At 35.3% G+C, this 17,805-nt stretch overlaps 1 protein-coding gene across 3 annotated transcripts in view; it reads left to right on the forward strand.

Moving 5' to 3' along the window:
- Window positions 1–17,805, forward strand: part of TTC28 (tetratricopeptide repeat domain 28) — a 1,879,863-nt gene that overhangs the window by 769,268 nt on the left and 1,092,790 nt on the right. The gene's annotated exons all lie outside the window — the stretch shown is intronic.

A 17,805-nucleotide genomic window follows, 5' to 3' on the forward strand; every position in this document is an offset into this window, starting at 1 on the left:
ATATTAAGAGAATACTTCTGTCAAAGGCAGCACTTAGGAAAGGTTTTGCAGCATCAGATGTCTACAAAATCTTTGACTTTATAGATCTCTCTACTTTATGCAGAACTTCACATATGGACGAGTTTCTACAGAAGGGCAACACTTATTTATGTAACTGTTATAGAACCAGCCTAGTGAAAGTAATGGTTAATGGGTGATTAAGCAAAGATATCAAGGAAAGTGTTGCTGTAAAATAAAGGTGCCCATTTATAACTAACCACATTGCATTATGTACAATTGTATTAATGGTTTTATAGGAATTTCATATCTATAAGTACTTAGTTGAAGTTTGATTATTTCCACTATGTATATGAATAATTTCAGTATTCTAACATGTAATATTGGAGAAATGGAACACTCTTTACATGCTCTGAAAGTAGGATTGCCAGTGTTGAACTTATTCCTAAGCCAAGGGGTGTGCCAATGCATGCATTGCAGAGCAGAAAAGAGCAAGGGGCAAGGAGATACCAGGTATTATATTTCCCTGTAGTGATGTTAAAGTTTTTGTGCTACTTTTTAGACAAAGGTTGATATTTTAATTAGCAGGAGAAAAATAAAGTGGGTTAGGAAACAGCTGTTACCAACCATACGGCTTACCAGGTAACATTTGTTAGCGCAGTATAAAAGCTACCAGCAGTTTTATTAACAAAGTTTACAGTTTAATAGTTTTATAACACTGATTCTTTGAAATGATAAAGAAGCTGAAGATGTCGTCCTGTTACCTGTTCATTCTGAACTACAGTCCTGCAATAGTCATGTCAGTTTTATAATACAGTTAGATAAATGCCTTTTCAGAGGCAAACAGTGAGATCTTTGAAATGATCAGACCTTTGCTCCTTTCCAACTGGTCCTTAACTGAATTTGCACATTTTTTTGACCAATGGTAGCGTTGATATTTCCATTTTATAGCTTCACTGGAGGTTGACAAACAGCATGCACAAGTTTACTGTTGAACTAACACAGCATCTTCCTGGAACTGCACTTGGATTGATTTGTAGTAAAAAAAAAAAGTTAAAATTTCACTTTAGAAATGGATCAGTTGCTGTATGGTTCATCTTACCGTTGTTGCTACCTTATATCCAGTCTCTATCCTCCCACCGCTTAGGTGTGTAGAAATAAGGAGCCCACTAGATGCACGCAAGCACACGTATGTCTGACTATACGTTGAAAAGGCATGAGGTATTGTTACTATATGATGAAACCGATGACCAGGAAATGTGATAGAAGGGTTATTAAAAGACTTGAGGATGTGTGAGGCAGTCTGAGAACTGTCAAACCTGTTATAAACAGCACTAACATCCGAAGCATGAAAATCAGTTCTTTTATCCAAATATACAAAGTAATAAGGTGGTTTCAACAGCATGCAAGTAAAACATCAGTCATAACGGGAAGAAAGCAATCTGAGGTCAGCAGCAGAGGACAGCATCATTTTCAGATTAATCAAGTGCATGAGCTGCACATTTGTCAGGCGGTGCTCATAGAAAAGGCAGATTACATCTGTAATGACACCAGCCAGGGGTCAGGACTGAGGCAGCATTTTCCACAAGGAAAAGACAACAGTTACTGATAAATGGGATTAAAAATGTATGGATTTTTTTCTTTTGTTCAGAGAGTTCATAGACTATTGGCTATTTATGGGAAGTTTATCTTTGAATGCTGTGTTTTTGAACATTTAGTACACTCTCCTTGGGGGCAGGAGCATGCTTTATCTTTTGCTTCTACGTTTGTCTGACTGCGTAAGATGGGTTTACCTATGTCTGAGTTAACCCTAGTTCCTGAAACACTAGTTATAGTCCCTGTAGCCTACACTGTATTGTGGGTGAGAGACTGCTTAAGAGATTGGACCCCTTCCAACACCACCAGGAAACATCTGCTCTTCCCTACCTCCTTCAGACTGTTATGTGATAAGACTAGCATCATGCTGCATTTTAAATCCCAGCAACTGTATGCTTTGTGCCGTTACTGGGAGCCAGACTTGCATCTAAAGCTGAGGGTTGCTTTTGATGTAAGGAAAGGAGGATTTCTTCAGGGCTGGGTGAAATACACAGGCCAGTAACCTAGTGGTATTAGCATATTTTCAGCTCTTCCCCACGATAAGGATTGGTATTGGAGAACAGTGAGGGAAACAACAGAAGTCAGTTCATCTGTTAGTTGTAACAATCTGCATGTTTTAGCGCACTAACTCAAGAATGTATATTGAACATATCCCATTGAGGCATAATGGGATTGGATAAAGTTTCTTCCTCACAGTGCAACGCACTGCAGATCAGTCTCATTCTCCACTTACTGTATATACAGAGTGCACTCATACGTTTTGTGTGTGTGTGTGTGTGTGTGTGTGCGCCCATTTTTGGGAAGACCCTGTTCTTCCTTTTCCTTTAAATAATGACAAACTCTAAGAGCAGTTGTTAATATGCTTATTTGTAGTAGTGTATCAATGTTTGGCGCAGTGGATAGGGTTGTCACTTCACAGCAATAAGTTCCATGGTTTGATTCCTAGCTGGATTGCATTCTGTGTGGAGTCTGTATGTCCTCCGTGTTCATGTGGGTTTCCTCTGTGTGCTTCAGTTTCTTCTCACATTCCAAAAATATGTATTAGGTGGATTTGACACTCAAAACTGGTTTTGTGTGTGTGTGTGTGTGTGTGTGTGTGTGTGTGTGTGTGTGTGTGTGTGTGTGTGTGTGTGTGTGTTAGTTAGTTAGTTAGTTACAGAAGAACAGCACTGGCAGGGCAAACTACCCAGTGGTGTGAACGCTGGATCTAGGGGACTCCAACTCCATGTGCAAACATGGGAAAAAGGGGACTGTGGATGGATACCTATATTAGCAAGACATAAACATGTAGAAAAAATACAAAAGAATATCTTAATTCATGTTATACAACATGCCTAATGTCTGCTCCTACATTCCAAGACTTTACTACAGCTACTTACATTTCCTTTGAGTGTTATAAGATGAAGGCCTTCCTGTTATTATGGTTTCCCTTTTGAGATGTTCAGTTGTCTACAAAATAATTCGCCATGATCTCTGTCCATTGTTCAGTAGGCTTGTGTCTCCTCTGCCCACTCTCCAGATGCTGTTTGTTAATCAATGGATATCACATCTTATTGTACCTCACTTCATAAAGGAAGTTAAAGCAATTTTGCCCCTAAAACGTAGAATTTCCTCCCTTCTGCCACAGCATTTGCATTCATATTATCAGTTGTCTTAGCTGCTGTTGTTGGGGGTTATTTTTTTTCAGATATGTTGCACATAGGGCGGTAGAGTATCGTTGTCTACTTCCACCACATAATCCACATAATGCTTTCTTTTTACTACTTAGATACTCACTACTTTGGCTAATCTGTATGTATGTATATATATATATATATATATATATATATATATAGATATATATGTATATATATATATATATATATATGTACTTTTGCTTATATGTTGCTTCAGCACTGTTACATAACTCTTCCAATAATGACTTATAATTTCATGCAGATTTTAATTTGTTTTTTATTGTAATAAGTCTGTAACTGAACAAGGACCTGCATAGTCTAGTCCACATAACAGCACAAAATAAATCATACTTGGGTTTTCTCACACCTCCCCAGCCAACTAAAGATACTGTTTCCTATAAACTGTGTATACATATTCTGCTTTGCTTTGGTATATATTTGCTTTAAGCCTTTCCTTTGCAGCTCTAGCTATGGCTAAGAAGGCCCCACACGGACTCAGTTAATAAATACATAAATGACCATTGGTTCCCACACTGTAGGGATCATGAGCATAAATGGGGGGAGGGAGGTTACTGCAACTCCGCAGACTTTCAGATAATCAAATCTACAGCTCATTGTCTGAAGCAGGAAACCAGTCTGATGCAAATACACAAGCTCAGCAGTACTATTTATGCTGTGAACTAGAGCTTTGCTTTGCTTTGCTTCTTGTTGACCTGTGTACCTTTAAGACTATGGAAAAGAGAGACAATTAATACATTGAGATATGGAGTTTAACTTCTCTCTCAGCCACATTTGACATCAAGACTTAACTTAGTATATTTGTAGCTACTCCTGCCTCCTGCTCTTGGGAACCGTTGAGCCTTCCTTCAGCATTCAGGTGGACCTGGTGTCATTGATATTCTTGTTGAGTCATTAGCACTATAGTGAGAGCAGTAGAAACTGTTTTGATTTCTGCACCCTGCTAGTGTGTCAAATATCTTCTACTCCATCTTCTGTCATCCATGATGTGAAGTTTTGAAGCCATGCAGAAAAGTCTAAGAAGGCATTGGAAATGGACCGTCAACGTTAGGAAAAGTTCCTGTCTTTGACAAAAAGTTTTGTAGTTTGGAAATACTTTATTAAGCAGATCTTTATCACTTTGTAGTCCAAATACTTCACAGTGATCTGGTAGCGTGTCTGCCTCTGATATGGACTAGTACCCAGCAAGAATTCCTGTACACGACACTGAAACACAAACAATTCAGCCTACGGAAGGCTGAAAAAATACCAGGAATGAAGGATAAACCACAGTTCTGTTCTTTTATTGCTGACAAGTACAACGGAGATAAAATGCAGTTGAGCGCTTTCATCTAGGTAAGCTAGATTTCCTCAGAACATATAACACAACTTCACTTACACTTAAATACTACAAAATTCCGCCTTTTCTGTTCAATTAATCAATTATATACAATTGGTCTCAATTAAAATTTGAAGTAAAATAGTAATATATTCCTGTTAAAATATCACATGCTGATGTTGTCTAATATAGACTGTGCGGTTAAGTACTACCAAAGGTAAAGTCAAGGATAATAGAGATGAAACAAAACTGTTTTCATAATCAAAAAACACACAAAATTGGTACCAAGAGGTGTGGGTACTGTAATTATTGTAGATACATATATGAAGGTAACACCCTTGTTTTGAACAACAAAATTAGGACGAAAGTAATTTTTAAATATGGTAATTGTCTAACTAAACACTTGGTCTACCTAGCTATTTGTGACACATGTCAAAGTTATTATGTGGGTAAGACTGACCGTTTTTTTAAAAACAGAATATATGACCATATTTATTGTATTAATAAAAAGGACACTAACAATGCATTGTCCCGTCATATATTAAATAGTCCTGTATGTAAGGGTTTCAAATTTGCAATATTGGAAGTGATAGTACCCAACCCTAGGGGGGGAAATATTAAAGCCATTGTTGGTGAAAAAGAAATAAAATGGCAGTTACGTCTTGATGCAGCTACACATCCAGGACTAAATGAAGTCATTCCTACTAAACCATTAGTTAGGATGTAAAAGATGAAACATAATTTGTATCTGTATACAAGTGTTGAATAGATAATTTTTAGTAATAATATATTTTATATATTTTATTAGCTTGTGAAGATTCAAAAAATATACATATCATATATTAATTACAAACACTATACTATTGTCTTTGAATATGATAGAGAGCATTTATAATATAATCAAGTGTAATTATTATTATACATTATGTACTAGAGATGAATATCTTAGATAAAAGAATGAACAACTTGATGTAAATAACTTATACAACACTAAGTTATGATGACATATTGTATTCAATTTTAACTGTTATGTTTGACTTTATCTTTGGTAGTATTTAACCACACAGTCTATATTAGACAACATCAGCATGTGATATTTTTAACAGGAATATATTACTATTTTACTTCAAATTTTAATTGAGACCAATTGTATATAATTGATTAATTGAACAGAAAAGGCGGAATTTTGTAGTATTTAAGTGTAAGTGAAGTTGTGTTATATGTTCTGAGGAAATCTAGCTTACCTAGATGAAAGCGCTCAACTGCATTTTATCTCCGTTGTACTTGTCAGCAATAAAAGAACAGAACTGTGGTTTATCCTTCATTCCTGGTATTTTGGTATTTTTTCAGCCTTCTGTGGGCTGAATTGTTTGTGTTTCTGATATGGACTAGATGAGTGGTCTTGCAAAGACCTGTGACCTACTCAACCAACTGATCCTTTCTGTTGTACACCTAGTAATCTTTGTAAGCATCTTCTGTCTGCATTAACTGCAGAAGATTGTTAAACATTGTTTGATTTTCCAATATTGCTCACTTTCTCAAGAAGAAAAATATGTATTTTGATGATTCCTCAGAATGCCTGTCTGTTTCTGCAGGCTTTAATTGTTGAGTCTGGACCAAACCCAGAAAAGCAGTTTTCAGTGTTACCATTAAAGTAATATTTTAGTTTGGTTAACAGGGGCCATATTGGAACAACCAGAGGAATTATGTGCAGCCTATGTACCCACCCAGGGAACACTGGGAAAGGAGAGAACTGTCACAAATATAGAGCAGGGTGCTATTGTTAAGAAAGGGTGTATATTTGAGATGGGAAATTTTTAAATTTATAATTATGCAGAGGTGGATATGGATGAAAGACATTTTAAACTTTTTAAAAAAGGTTTTAAATTTATTCCAACTAGGAGAGGGAATCTAGCCAACAAATTGCTGGACACCAAGATGTTTATTAGAAATTTGAATTTAGCTACTATATTTGAAGGAGGTACAAGGATTGATCCATTGAAAAAGAAAAGTATTATTAATCCCCCATTGGTACCAGATTTAGTTAATTTTGAAACAATTCTAAGTAATGACGTTAAAGGTTATTGTAGAAACAGAAGGAAATGGTACCCTAATAATATTAGCTTGGAAGAAAAGAAAGTTATGAATGAAATTGCTTACAATAAAGAAATTAGAATAATGAAACTGGACAAAGGGGGAGGTGTTGGTATAATGTAAAAGTGGGAATATATGGGGAAAATGCTTGAAATATTAAACGTGAAAGGTAGATACAATCAAGTATCTCGAAATGAAGTTAACATAGCCTACCATAAGATTGATTTGATTTTGGAAGATGATCTATTGCAAGGGGCTATAGACAAAACATTGTATGATTTTTTGAGAGTACCTAAACCATTTATTTCAAGCATATTTGGAATTCTGAAGACACATAAGAACCCCACGGACCCACCAATGAGACCTATTATTTCATCTGGAGGGTACAAAATTGAGCCTCTAGCTATATATGTGGATACAAAGCTTAAACCTTTTTATAAATTCTACCCGCATATACTTATTGATTCGTGGGATTTCCTTACAAAGATTGGAAAATTAACGTATGACGTGGATTACAGGTTTACTACAGTGGATGTTAAAGATTTATTCTCAGTGATTCCACATGAACTGGGGTTAAAATGGTTGGAAGAAATGATGATAGAATTTGAATTTGTGGATGGTAGAGAATTCGATTTTAATATTAGAAAGTGTAGAATTGGTGATGAAAAATAATTTTATATATTTTCAAGGAGAGTTATACCACCAAATAGATGGAATACCGATGGGTGCAGCATGTGCCCCTATAGTAGCTAATATAGTAATATTATATTGGGAGAAAAATTTTATTTTTGACTTAATGTATAAGCAGTTTATAAAAGCATATTTTAGATTTTTGGATGACATATGCCTGGTTTGGAAGGGGCCTAGAGATGAAATAAATAATTTTGTAAGATACACTAAGCATACTACAGAATTTTTAGAATTTGCATATACAATATGGGATGAACAATTGAACTTTTTAGACACTACTATATTGAAAGACAATGTAAATAAGAAATTTAAGTCTAAATTGTATAGGAAAGAATGTTTTTCAAATTCATATTTATACTATAGTAGTAATCACCGTATCAAATAAAAATGGAATATTATTAAGGATCAAATGATTAGGGCGATACGGATGTCATCTGAAATAGAGGATACTAGGGTAGAATTAGATTATATACAAAGTTTATTTGAAGAAAGGGGTTACCGTGTGGAGACTGTAGAAAGTATTAAAGAAGAAGTACTGAAAGGATGGAATAAGAAATATATACCACTTTTATTGAAAGGACAGAATAATGGTGGAGAATTGGTAGAAAGTCAACAAAAGAGGAAGAAAAATGAGAGAAATGAGATAGGGGATGTGTATATGATGTTAATCTGTAATCAAGACACAAGGGGTATAAAGAACATAGTACATAAAAACTTTATATTATTTTCATCTATGCCCAATAGTATAAAAATATTATCTAAAAACTTGAAATTTGGGTACAAGAAGAATAGGAATTTAAAAGAAATTTTTGAAAAAGAACAAAAAGGAAGTAAGAGTAAGGTTGGAACGTACAAATGTGCCAGGTGTCCGCAATGTCTTTTTGTATATTCAAGGGACTTTAGAACTGGAGTATCAATATGTCATTCTATCCTAAGGGATATTACAGTTGTCAGTCAAAGGGTATAATTTATTTAGCTAAATGTATAACATGTGGTTCATATTATATTGGGAAGACTGAGCAGAGTCTGAAACATAGGGTATATGAGCACATGTATAACATTAATAGAAAGAGAAAAACTAATGCCCTTTTCAGACATACAGTAACAAGTCCTCAAGCTGATTTTAAGTTTTGGGTCATTGAACAGGTCAAAAGAAATGAAAGGGGTGGGGATTGGGAAGCCCAACTGGAATTAAGGGAGTTAATATGGCAATTACAGTTGGATGCTTGTAACCCACCGGGCCTTAATGACCATATTTCACTTGTGCCAGCACTTAGAATTAGAGCAAATAGATATTAAACATTAAACAAATATTTAATATTCAGTAATACATATATACTGTTGTATTAGTTATTTTATACTATGTAAAAAGTGGTTAAATATGTTTAATGTGTTTTTGTATTTTTTATATATATGGTTTGTGCATTATTTATTTAACATGGTGTGTTTATGCAATTATTTTATAAAAAGGTTTTTATAAAAAGTTATATAAAATTAAATAAACACAATTGTTTTTAAGCAGGGACATGTTACTTTAAAAAATGAGTCTCAATTAATTTATGACCAATGGGAAAGGTGTTGGGTCTATTTAAATTGTAAGGTGGGAGGGATGAGAAAGTTAACTCTGATGATGTTTCCGGGTTAGGAAATGAAAGTGCTAAGTCTTGGAGAAGTGTATTTTATGGTGTTAGTGTGCGTTTTTGTACAATACAAGTGTAAGATGTATATCGGAGGTGGCCTTCATTGACCTTAGACAACAACTGGAGTTTTTTGGACTTATTGGTTTGTGATTTTATGACTTCAGGTGTTCTGCTTTGATTACTAATATTTTAGTTTGGTTAACAGATAATTCCGAAATTGACTGTGCCAGCCAGTACATAAAGAAAAAGTTCAACCTCAACTACAATTAACTCAAACCTTAAGTTTCTTCTCTGTCTTTATTGTTTTTATAGTATGGTTTAGTTACCAGAATCAGGTTTGTACTTTGTAAAACATTTCCTTGATGTGGAATTAAACGAAGAAAAAAACCCACCCATTTTTTTTTACTCTTAACCTTTCACATTGTTTGCAAGGACTATTTATCTCTAACTGCATGACACTACAGAACAGTAAATATCTCTGTGTTTTTTTCCTGATTGTAGCTGTCTATGATCTTACATAGTCGGTCCTCATTGTTGGTGATGGTGTTAGCTGCTATTAGCAAAATGTGCACGGTGTTGTGGAACTTTATTCTGATGTCTTTGTTCTAGAAAGGAAACAAGACAATATCAGTGCATATTGCTGGGCAATTTTTTATAGATATCTGTTTGTTTGAGGCATTCTTTTCTGTAACTGCAGAATAGTGTTTTAGTCTTTGGCACAGCAGAGAGAATAACTGCTAATTTGTCATGCTCAAGAATTATGATTTTGATGAACTGTTAGTGTGCTATAATATAACAAATCAAGGGGTAGCACTACAACAGAAGTTAGAAAATGCATTGCATGAAGACATTTGTGCCTCAATAAAAAAAAAAAAAAAAAGGAGAAAAATTCCTTACAGCACACATTCAAGAACAGAATGTTGTACCTATTTTGTACTATGCTGCACTATAAAAAAGAGATATTAGTTTTTAAATGTTTTTGAGCTAAAACAGTAAACAGATTTCTTCAAAATCCAGTATAAAAATACAAACCATCTTACTGCAGCCTCTTCTACATAGCAAACCAAGTTCTTTGAAGTGGCAGGTAATCGCAAGTGGTTTACAATGATAGCTTTGACATCTCTGAAGGAATGAGGGGAGGATTTGTCAGCATTTGGTAGACTGCAAAATGGCAACTTTAGAATAATCTGCAATTCAACCACTTCGTTTTGTAAAGTAAATAGTGTGGGAAGAAATAGCCAGGGAATTGTTATGGCTGGGCTTGTATAGGCCCTAGGGCTGATAGCCTAGTACCAACCTATGAACCTATTTGGATCAGTTACAGCAGCTGTGAATGCCATGCATATCAGGCTAATTCAGGTAAAAAGTGAAACATAATCCAGTTCTTGTGGATGTGTGAGATGCTTGTGAATCACATTGCTGCCATTTTTTTATTTATATGAGACAAAAAACAATTTATTTCTTTATGTCTTGCATGACTCTTATAAAGGGGACTTGACATGGATTCTGGGAGCCAGGGATAAACACAGTAAACACCACGAACAGGCTAAACCAAACTAGTAACCAGAATTACGGGCAAAGGCAATGCAGACAGATTTAAAATTTATTGAAGCGCTTTTCGTCAACAATAAAACAAGATAACATTACTGTGGTAAGCTCTGTGATGACTGCTGTTTTGTGGTCCAGCAGTTAGTGCACAGAATTAAGACTGTGGGCTGTTAATGAGATGCTTACTGAGCTCCTGAGTTTGATTCTGCCAATCTCCATTTGCCTAATTGTGTAACTCTGAACAAGTCTCTAAATCACACAGTGTTCCCAGGTGATTTTGAAAAAAGTCCATGTAGGTTATTGCTCTACACATGGTAACACAAAGTTATTTAATAAAATAAAAATGTATTAAAATACAGGAAACACTTGATTTTGATACATTACAATGTTTCAGAATACGAGGATGTGGTGAAAGAAAGACACTTTTGAGTTATAGGGTAGAGTTTTCCTTTAATTAGATCAATCTTGTTTTCTGATTTTCTTAGAATTTGTGTCCAGTACAAGCTAGGTGACATAGTCCTTGATGTAAGGTCCTCTTCAGTATGAATAAAAATCACATTTGTCTCAAGAATGTCTACTAGCCCTCCATGCCTGTGTGTGTGTGTGTGTGTGTGTGTATGTGTGTGTGTGTGTGTGTGTGTGTGTGTGAGAGAGAGAGAGAGATATCTTTCAACCCCTTAGATCAAGAAATCTGGACAAACAAAAAATAGGGACACTTTTTAAATATTGCCCTTACAAACTTAGAAAGTTGACAGAACAACATGTTTTGCTAATTAGCATGAATTTTTTGAAGGGCATGAAGTCTGAAACTCAAACGCCTGTCATTATTTTCTAGCTTCAACTTCCAGTAATTTACCAGAAAATCACAGTTTAGAAAAAGACCAAAAATATAAGGCAGAAATCTGGACAGTTGAGAGGTATGCGGGCATGTGTGTGTATTACCAGTGCTAACTAAATGACAGCAACATCTAGTAAAAGAGCATAGAAAACTTGCAACGTAGCCAAAGAAATATTCATCATTGCCAAGCAGCAGAGGCCATATTTGCCCATATTGTAATTTTATTGATTGTGTTATTGTATCTCCCGCATTAAATTCAACTTAAATTTTTTAGATTGTTGAACTAACACAGCCAAGATAAAAAAATTGTGTGAGGATAATCACTGGAGAATAAGCATTCAGACAAATAGCTTAAACTGTTCATAAACTTAAATAGTTGTATGATCAATAATGCTTTGTATAGGGTTACCTGTTGTATACCCGTAAGCTGACAATGTCGAATCTCACATTGTTGACACGAGAATAGCGAAAGTGCAGAACGTCGAACGGGTCAACGGAAATCTCCAGAAGGGGAGATTTCCGTTTACTTCAATGTAGTGTCCAGCCTCACATATTGTCTGCCTTCTCTTGCCAAGAAAGTTGCTTCATCTTAACTTTGTGAAGCTTGACTACTTTTTTTTCTAATTTGAGGGCATCTTGCATTTTCCAATGTAAGAATAAACAGTGATCTGCAAGCTTACTCATGTGCTTGAAGCTTTGTAAGCAGCAATACTTCATTGCTCTGACTACAGTTTGTTTGACTAGCCTTTTTTGATTGCAATATTGTGTGAAAAAGGTCGTCTGTGAAATTTAAACAACATGTCATTGTATCTGAGTCTCGCTTCCTCACTTTCATTACTCGGATCTCTGTCTTCTGGCGACATGCTGAACAGGTCCCAAGCCACTTAAAAACACTTGCTCATTTGAAAGCATGTGTGGTGATTATAGAACATCTGATGAATTAAGCAAGGATTGTGCTTGTTTACTCTCCCAGTCACAATGAATACGTAATCACTTGTAGCAACCTTACAAAGTGTATTGTTCTATTACCGCCTGGGAATGTTTTACATCTGTTAGTGACATTATATTGACCATTGCTTATTTTTGTTATCTTGTATCCAAACTAACTTATTTAGAGATTATATTTCTACCATTATACCAAAGAGCTAAATACATCCTCCATTTTAGGACATCAGCATTCCACATGTATTAAAAATAATGCACAATGCACATTTTATAGTTGTCTTATTAAGTACATAAATTCTGCATTTTCGTTTGCATTGTACAACAGATAAAATGTAAATGTGGTATTCTTAACATGTGCTTCAATGTGAAATACACAAGTGTCCTGCCATTTATGCCTGTGTTACTTCAGAATTATACAGCTCTCTCTGTAGAGAGAGCAGTTGAAGAATGCATTAATTCATCACCATTTCATGACAGCTCAGCAGGAATATAAACTACAACAGAGAATATTGCAAATGTTTGACCTATTTATATATGACTGAGACATGAAGTTTTTTTTATTGCAGAGATTTTCAGTGAAGGCACTGAACCTGAAAGGCATTAGTAAATAAGCAGTACGTCTCTTTGTTATGATGTACGATTCAGCTGTCTGCTTTGCCCTTTAAAGGGTACTAAGTCTCATAACATTTTTTTCTTCTTCTTTTCTGAAAAAAAAATGTTATCAAATTAGTAGCAAAACATTATCAGAAGTAAGTGTAAATTGCTGATGCTAAATTTTTGTGGCTGTTGTGTAGAGTCCAGTGTTAATGGCCACCACTCCTGAAATACACAACAGTAATGCACTAGTTTGTAAGAAACCATCTTCACAGACATTTACGTTTATTACTATATATACAATGTTAGTGGTCCCACTATTATATCATGTACTGCTGCATGGTATCTGTATCATTTTTACTGACTAACGAAGGTCACATGTTGGGTGGCCGTGGTGGTGCAGCGGTTAGCGTTGCCGCCTCACAGCAAGAGGTTTTCCGAGTCGATCCTCAGCTGGGGTGCCTTCTGTGTAGAGTCTGCATGTCCTCCCTGTGCTTGCGTGGGTTTCCTCTGGGTGCTCCGGTTTCCTCCCACATCCCAAAGACATGCTGTAGGTGGATTGGACAGTCTAAATTGGCCCTAGGCATGAGTGCGTGCGTGTGTGTGTGCCTTCTGTGGAAGGTTGGGCACCGGGCTGGTAACTTGACACTGTAAAACTCCACTGCCAATCATGAGCAGACAGGTGATCTGCTGTGGCGACCCCTAACCAGGAAAAACCGAAAGAAGAAGAAGAAGGAAGGTCACATGTTAACTCTAGAAGTATTGTTAATTAATGCTTATAGCTAATTAAACAGATTAATCCACTCTTTGCTGAACTGTGTCCAAATCCGCCTTTTTATGAATTTATTTATGTGACATCAAGAAACATATCATGTGTGCCTTAAAAGGCACCAAGGAAATAATGAAAGAATACAGTTTATTCTTTTTTTACCCTTATTTGATTGCTAGAAAATGCAGTTTGTTTTTTTACACTTATTTATCTGTTAGAAGAAACACCTACCAAAGGTTCTGCATGGAAAACCATATTCCATTAAATAAATGGAATATAATAGAACAGCTGATGTTTTTTCAGTAATAACTGTTTGCAGTTGACTGCAGTAAGTTAGAAATCATTTAAATTGCATTAGGAATACTGTGTTCTGAGGGGCTGTATGTCAAATACACAGGTATCATTAGTGAGAATGAAGGTGCACATTACATCACATGGTGATTGATGGCACATACATGGTGAAGAGAAGAAAGGGGAATGTGGCTAATGTAGTCTGAGTCTGTGTGACGGACGATAAGTTTTATGTTTTGTAGTAAGGGATCTCATAGAAAAAGAGCAGAACATCAAGGGGTAATAACTGTTAACAAGTGTCTGAGTCTTGAAACACTTGACTACTGTGTAGGCAGTATAAGTTAAGGACAAACTTGAAAAGGAAGGGACTGGAGGTTGAGCTGACAAGATACAAAAAGCCGAATGAGTACAGAGGTAGGCAGCACTACCCCATAAACCCATTATGCTAAATGCTAAATCTCCCCTCCTATTGCACTAAACTAATTACCTTATGTGCTGACCACATATAATGAAAAACTACAAATACATTTGTTTCTTAACTCTCCATGCCATTATGCTGTATTTTTTAAACAAAAAACATTTCTATTAAATTTTTATGTTCGACAGGCAATTTTACATTAATGTAAATGAACCATAACAACACAGTCTCTGTTCCAAACATTATACCTTTAAATACCAAGTTGTAAGCGTATATACGACCAAATAACGAAAAATATATACCAAATGTACAATAAAAAGGGCCGTAGTTCACTGCAAATGCTTTCTTTCAAAAAATCACTTTTAATAGAAAACAAATAAAACCGAACCCCTTAGGGTTAAAACTATTTTACACACAGGTTAAGCGCTTTCATCTGCTAACTGCAGACTTTATCAGAACAGTGAAATGTGTGTTGCTCCCCTATATAATACATTTTTGAAAAAAATCAAGATCCAATGGGAATGCTCAATCAGTTAACCTTCTCATGAATAAAACATAACCTTATGAATATTCATTGATTCTGCTCATTCAACCTGCACAGTTTTATATTACACCCTGTTGCCATACAGTTTCTAAGTATACCTACAAAGCAATCACATGTGCTTAGGTATAACACATTTAGGTATAAAAACACATTATATAACATAAATGTGCAAAATTATTCTGTGGTAAAAAGTATGTGCGTCTTTAAAACGCAATATTGCACTTTCATTATAAAGTATAAACACATTTATAAAAAAAAGTATAACATATAAACATGCTCATATATGCTATGTTAAAAATATATATGTTAAAGATATATACATCTTTAGCACTCAGTATATTGCACTTTTGTTATTTAATCATTATATCCTGACATGTTGCCTCCTTTCTTATTGTACCATCTTTCATTTTTTATTTTACTATTCACTTGTTTCTAACTTTATTCTATGTGTACATACCCTACTAAAACATGTCATTCACATCCTTACGTACATATACCCTACTACAACATGTCATTCATATCCTTGCATCCAAGATTGGTTTAGTGGCAATATAGTCATTCGACCCAGGTTCTTTGGTTGTGTTTAACATGAGTTGCCATTTGACCTCTTTTTTAGCTAATTTGACCTTAACATTTCCACCCCTTAAGTCCACCTTTACCTGTTCTAAAATCCCAAACCTAAACACATGGCTTGCATCATATTTAAGTGTGTGTCTACACAAAGCATTGTTTTTATAATTTTTCCTTATGCAGTAGGTATCATCGTATATCCTGTTCCTCAATTGTCTGTCTGTCTTGCCCACATAATAACTCAGACATGCAGTACACTTGGCCAAGTATATGACATGTTGGGATGAACAACTCCCTTTCTTAAACCTTACTCTAGTGTGGTTGACGTCCCCTAATGTAATTATTTTCTCTGATATAATCTCCTTACATTGCTGACACTGCCCTCATATTTTGGTGTGCCAGTCTCCAGTATCACCCTTTATTCTGCCTTTCACTCTCTCAAACCTATTTTTTAGGTTATACCCAGTCTTGTAAACATACGTAGGCCCTGTACCCACTTTGCTATAAACCGAATCATCACTTCTTAAAATATTCCAATTTTGTCTCATTATTTTTTTTATCTCCTCAGCATATGGACTGCACTCCACTACACAAGCCCGATGGTAGGAATTTTCCTTCTCATCCTCATGTTCTCTCCTGTTTTTCTCCAACCCAATACCAAGAAGTGGTTTGTATTTTTCCCCCATTCTCTCAGTACATATTGAGTGACATCATCAATTAAATATCTGGGGTAACCCCTTTCCCCAAATAATGTTCCTATATATTCTAACTCTTTCTTCATTTCATTAAAATCAGATGTCATTCTTGTAGCTCTTATGCACTGACCCTTAATGATGCTCTTTTTTTGACTTGATGGGTGACAACTAGTATATTCTAGGTATGAGTTGCTAAATGTTTCTTTTCTATATATTCTGGATTTGAATCCTGCTGTCACATTCAATTTAAAGGTGTCTAAGTATGCTATCCCTGTCATGCTACTACTGTGGGTGAATTTTAAATAACTACCGGTATCATTCAAATACTTCACAAATGCATCTAGTTCACTTGTTGTACCATCCCGTAAAATAAAAACATCATCCAAAAACCTAGTGTAGCATATACATTTACTAGCATATTGACTATCAAAAATATATTCACTTTCCCAATCTAGCAACACCATATTTGCATATATGGGGGCGCACACCGCCCCCATAGCTATCTCATTTTTTTGTCTATAGTATTCACACTCGAACCAGATGTAATTGAAATCCAGTACAATAGACATAAACTCACAAATTAAACTAGTCTTTTCCCACTCAAAGTTCATGTACTTCTGAATACTGTTACTAAACCTTTCTAGTCGTTCTTTCTTTGGGATGCAGGAAAACAAGTCCACCACATCAGTGGTTACAAACACTAACCCTTCCTTCCAAATTTCCGGTTTCAACCTTCCCAAAATTCCCATGAGTTTTTCACTATATGGTGCACTGTCATATATTGATTTTAACCGTCCGTCTATTACTTTTCCATATAGGAATGTCTTAGACCTACTACCGGAAATGATGGGCCTGTAAGGGGGATCTTCAATACTTTGATGGATCTTTAGGATCCCTACTGTGGTGGCAAGTACTGGATGTTCCATTCTCAGAAAATTGTACAAATTCATATCTATCCTGTTGTCCAAAAGGAACTCTTCTAGATATAAATCAATCCTTCTATGTCCGATGTTTACTTCATTGATAGAAGATACCATATACTTACTATCATTATATAATATTTCAAATATTTTGTTGTTGTAATCCTGTGTTTCTACTAGTACTACACCCCCCCTAATCCGGTTACATAACTCGATTGTCAGCCTCATAACATATTTCATTTAATAATTTGTTTTCCTCCCTACTTAAATTCTATCTTCTCTTTCCTTTCATACTCTTCTCTTGTAACTTTTACATTTCCTCTGTGACCAACCTCTCATATGTAACTAATGTAGGATGTAAAGGGGGTGTATCTTTACTTTTTTTCTTAAACATGTTCTGCTATACACTTCTTTGGTTGTCCGGAAAGTGTATGACCAAATTTAATTTCCTCAAGTACAATTTAAACTCCAATAAGGTATCTACTACATTGAATTTTTCATAAGGGACATAGTTCATGCCATTTGTAAACAACATGAAATGTGTTTTCTCGAGCTTTAATTGTGTGTAATTGTATGTATTAAATTGCCCCACACTGAATTGTACTGCATTGTGCTGCTTTATCTCCACTTCGTTGTCTCGTTTC

Source organism: Protopterus annectens, chromosome 4.part0 (assembly GCF_019279795.1).
Source record: "Protopterus annectens isolate FY-2018-M chromosome 4.part0, PAN1.0, whole genome shotgun sequence".
In the NCBI taxonomy this organism is placed as follows: Eukaryota; Metazoa; Chordata; order Ceratodontiformes; family Protopteridae; genus Protopterus; species Protopterus annectens.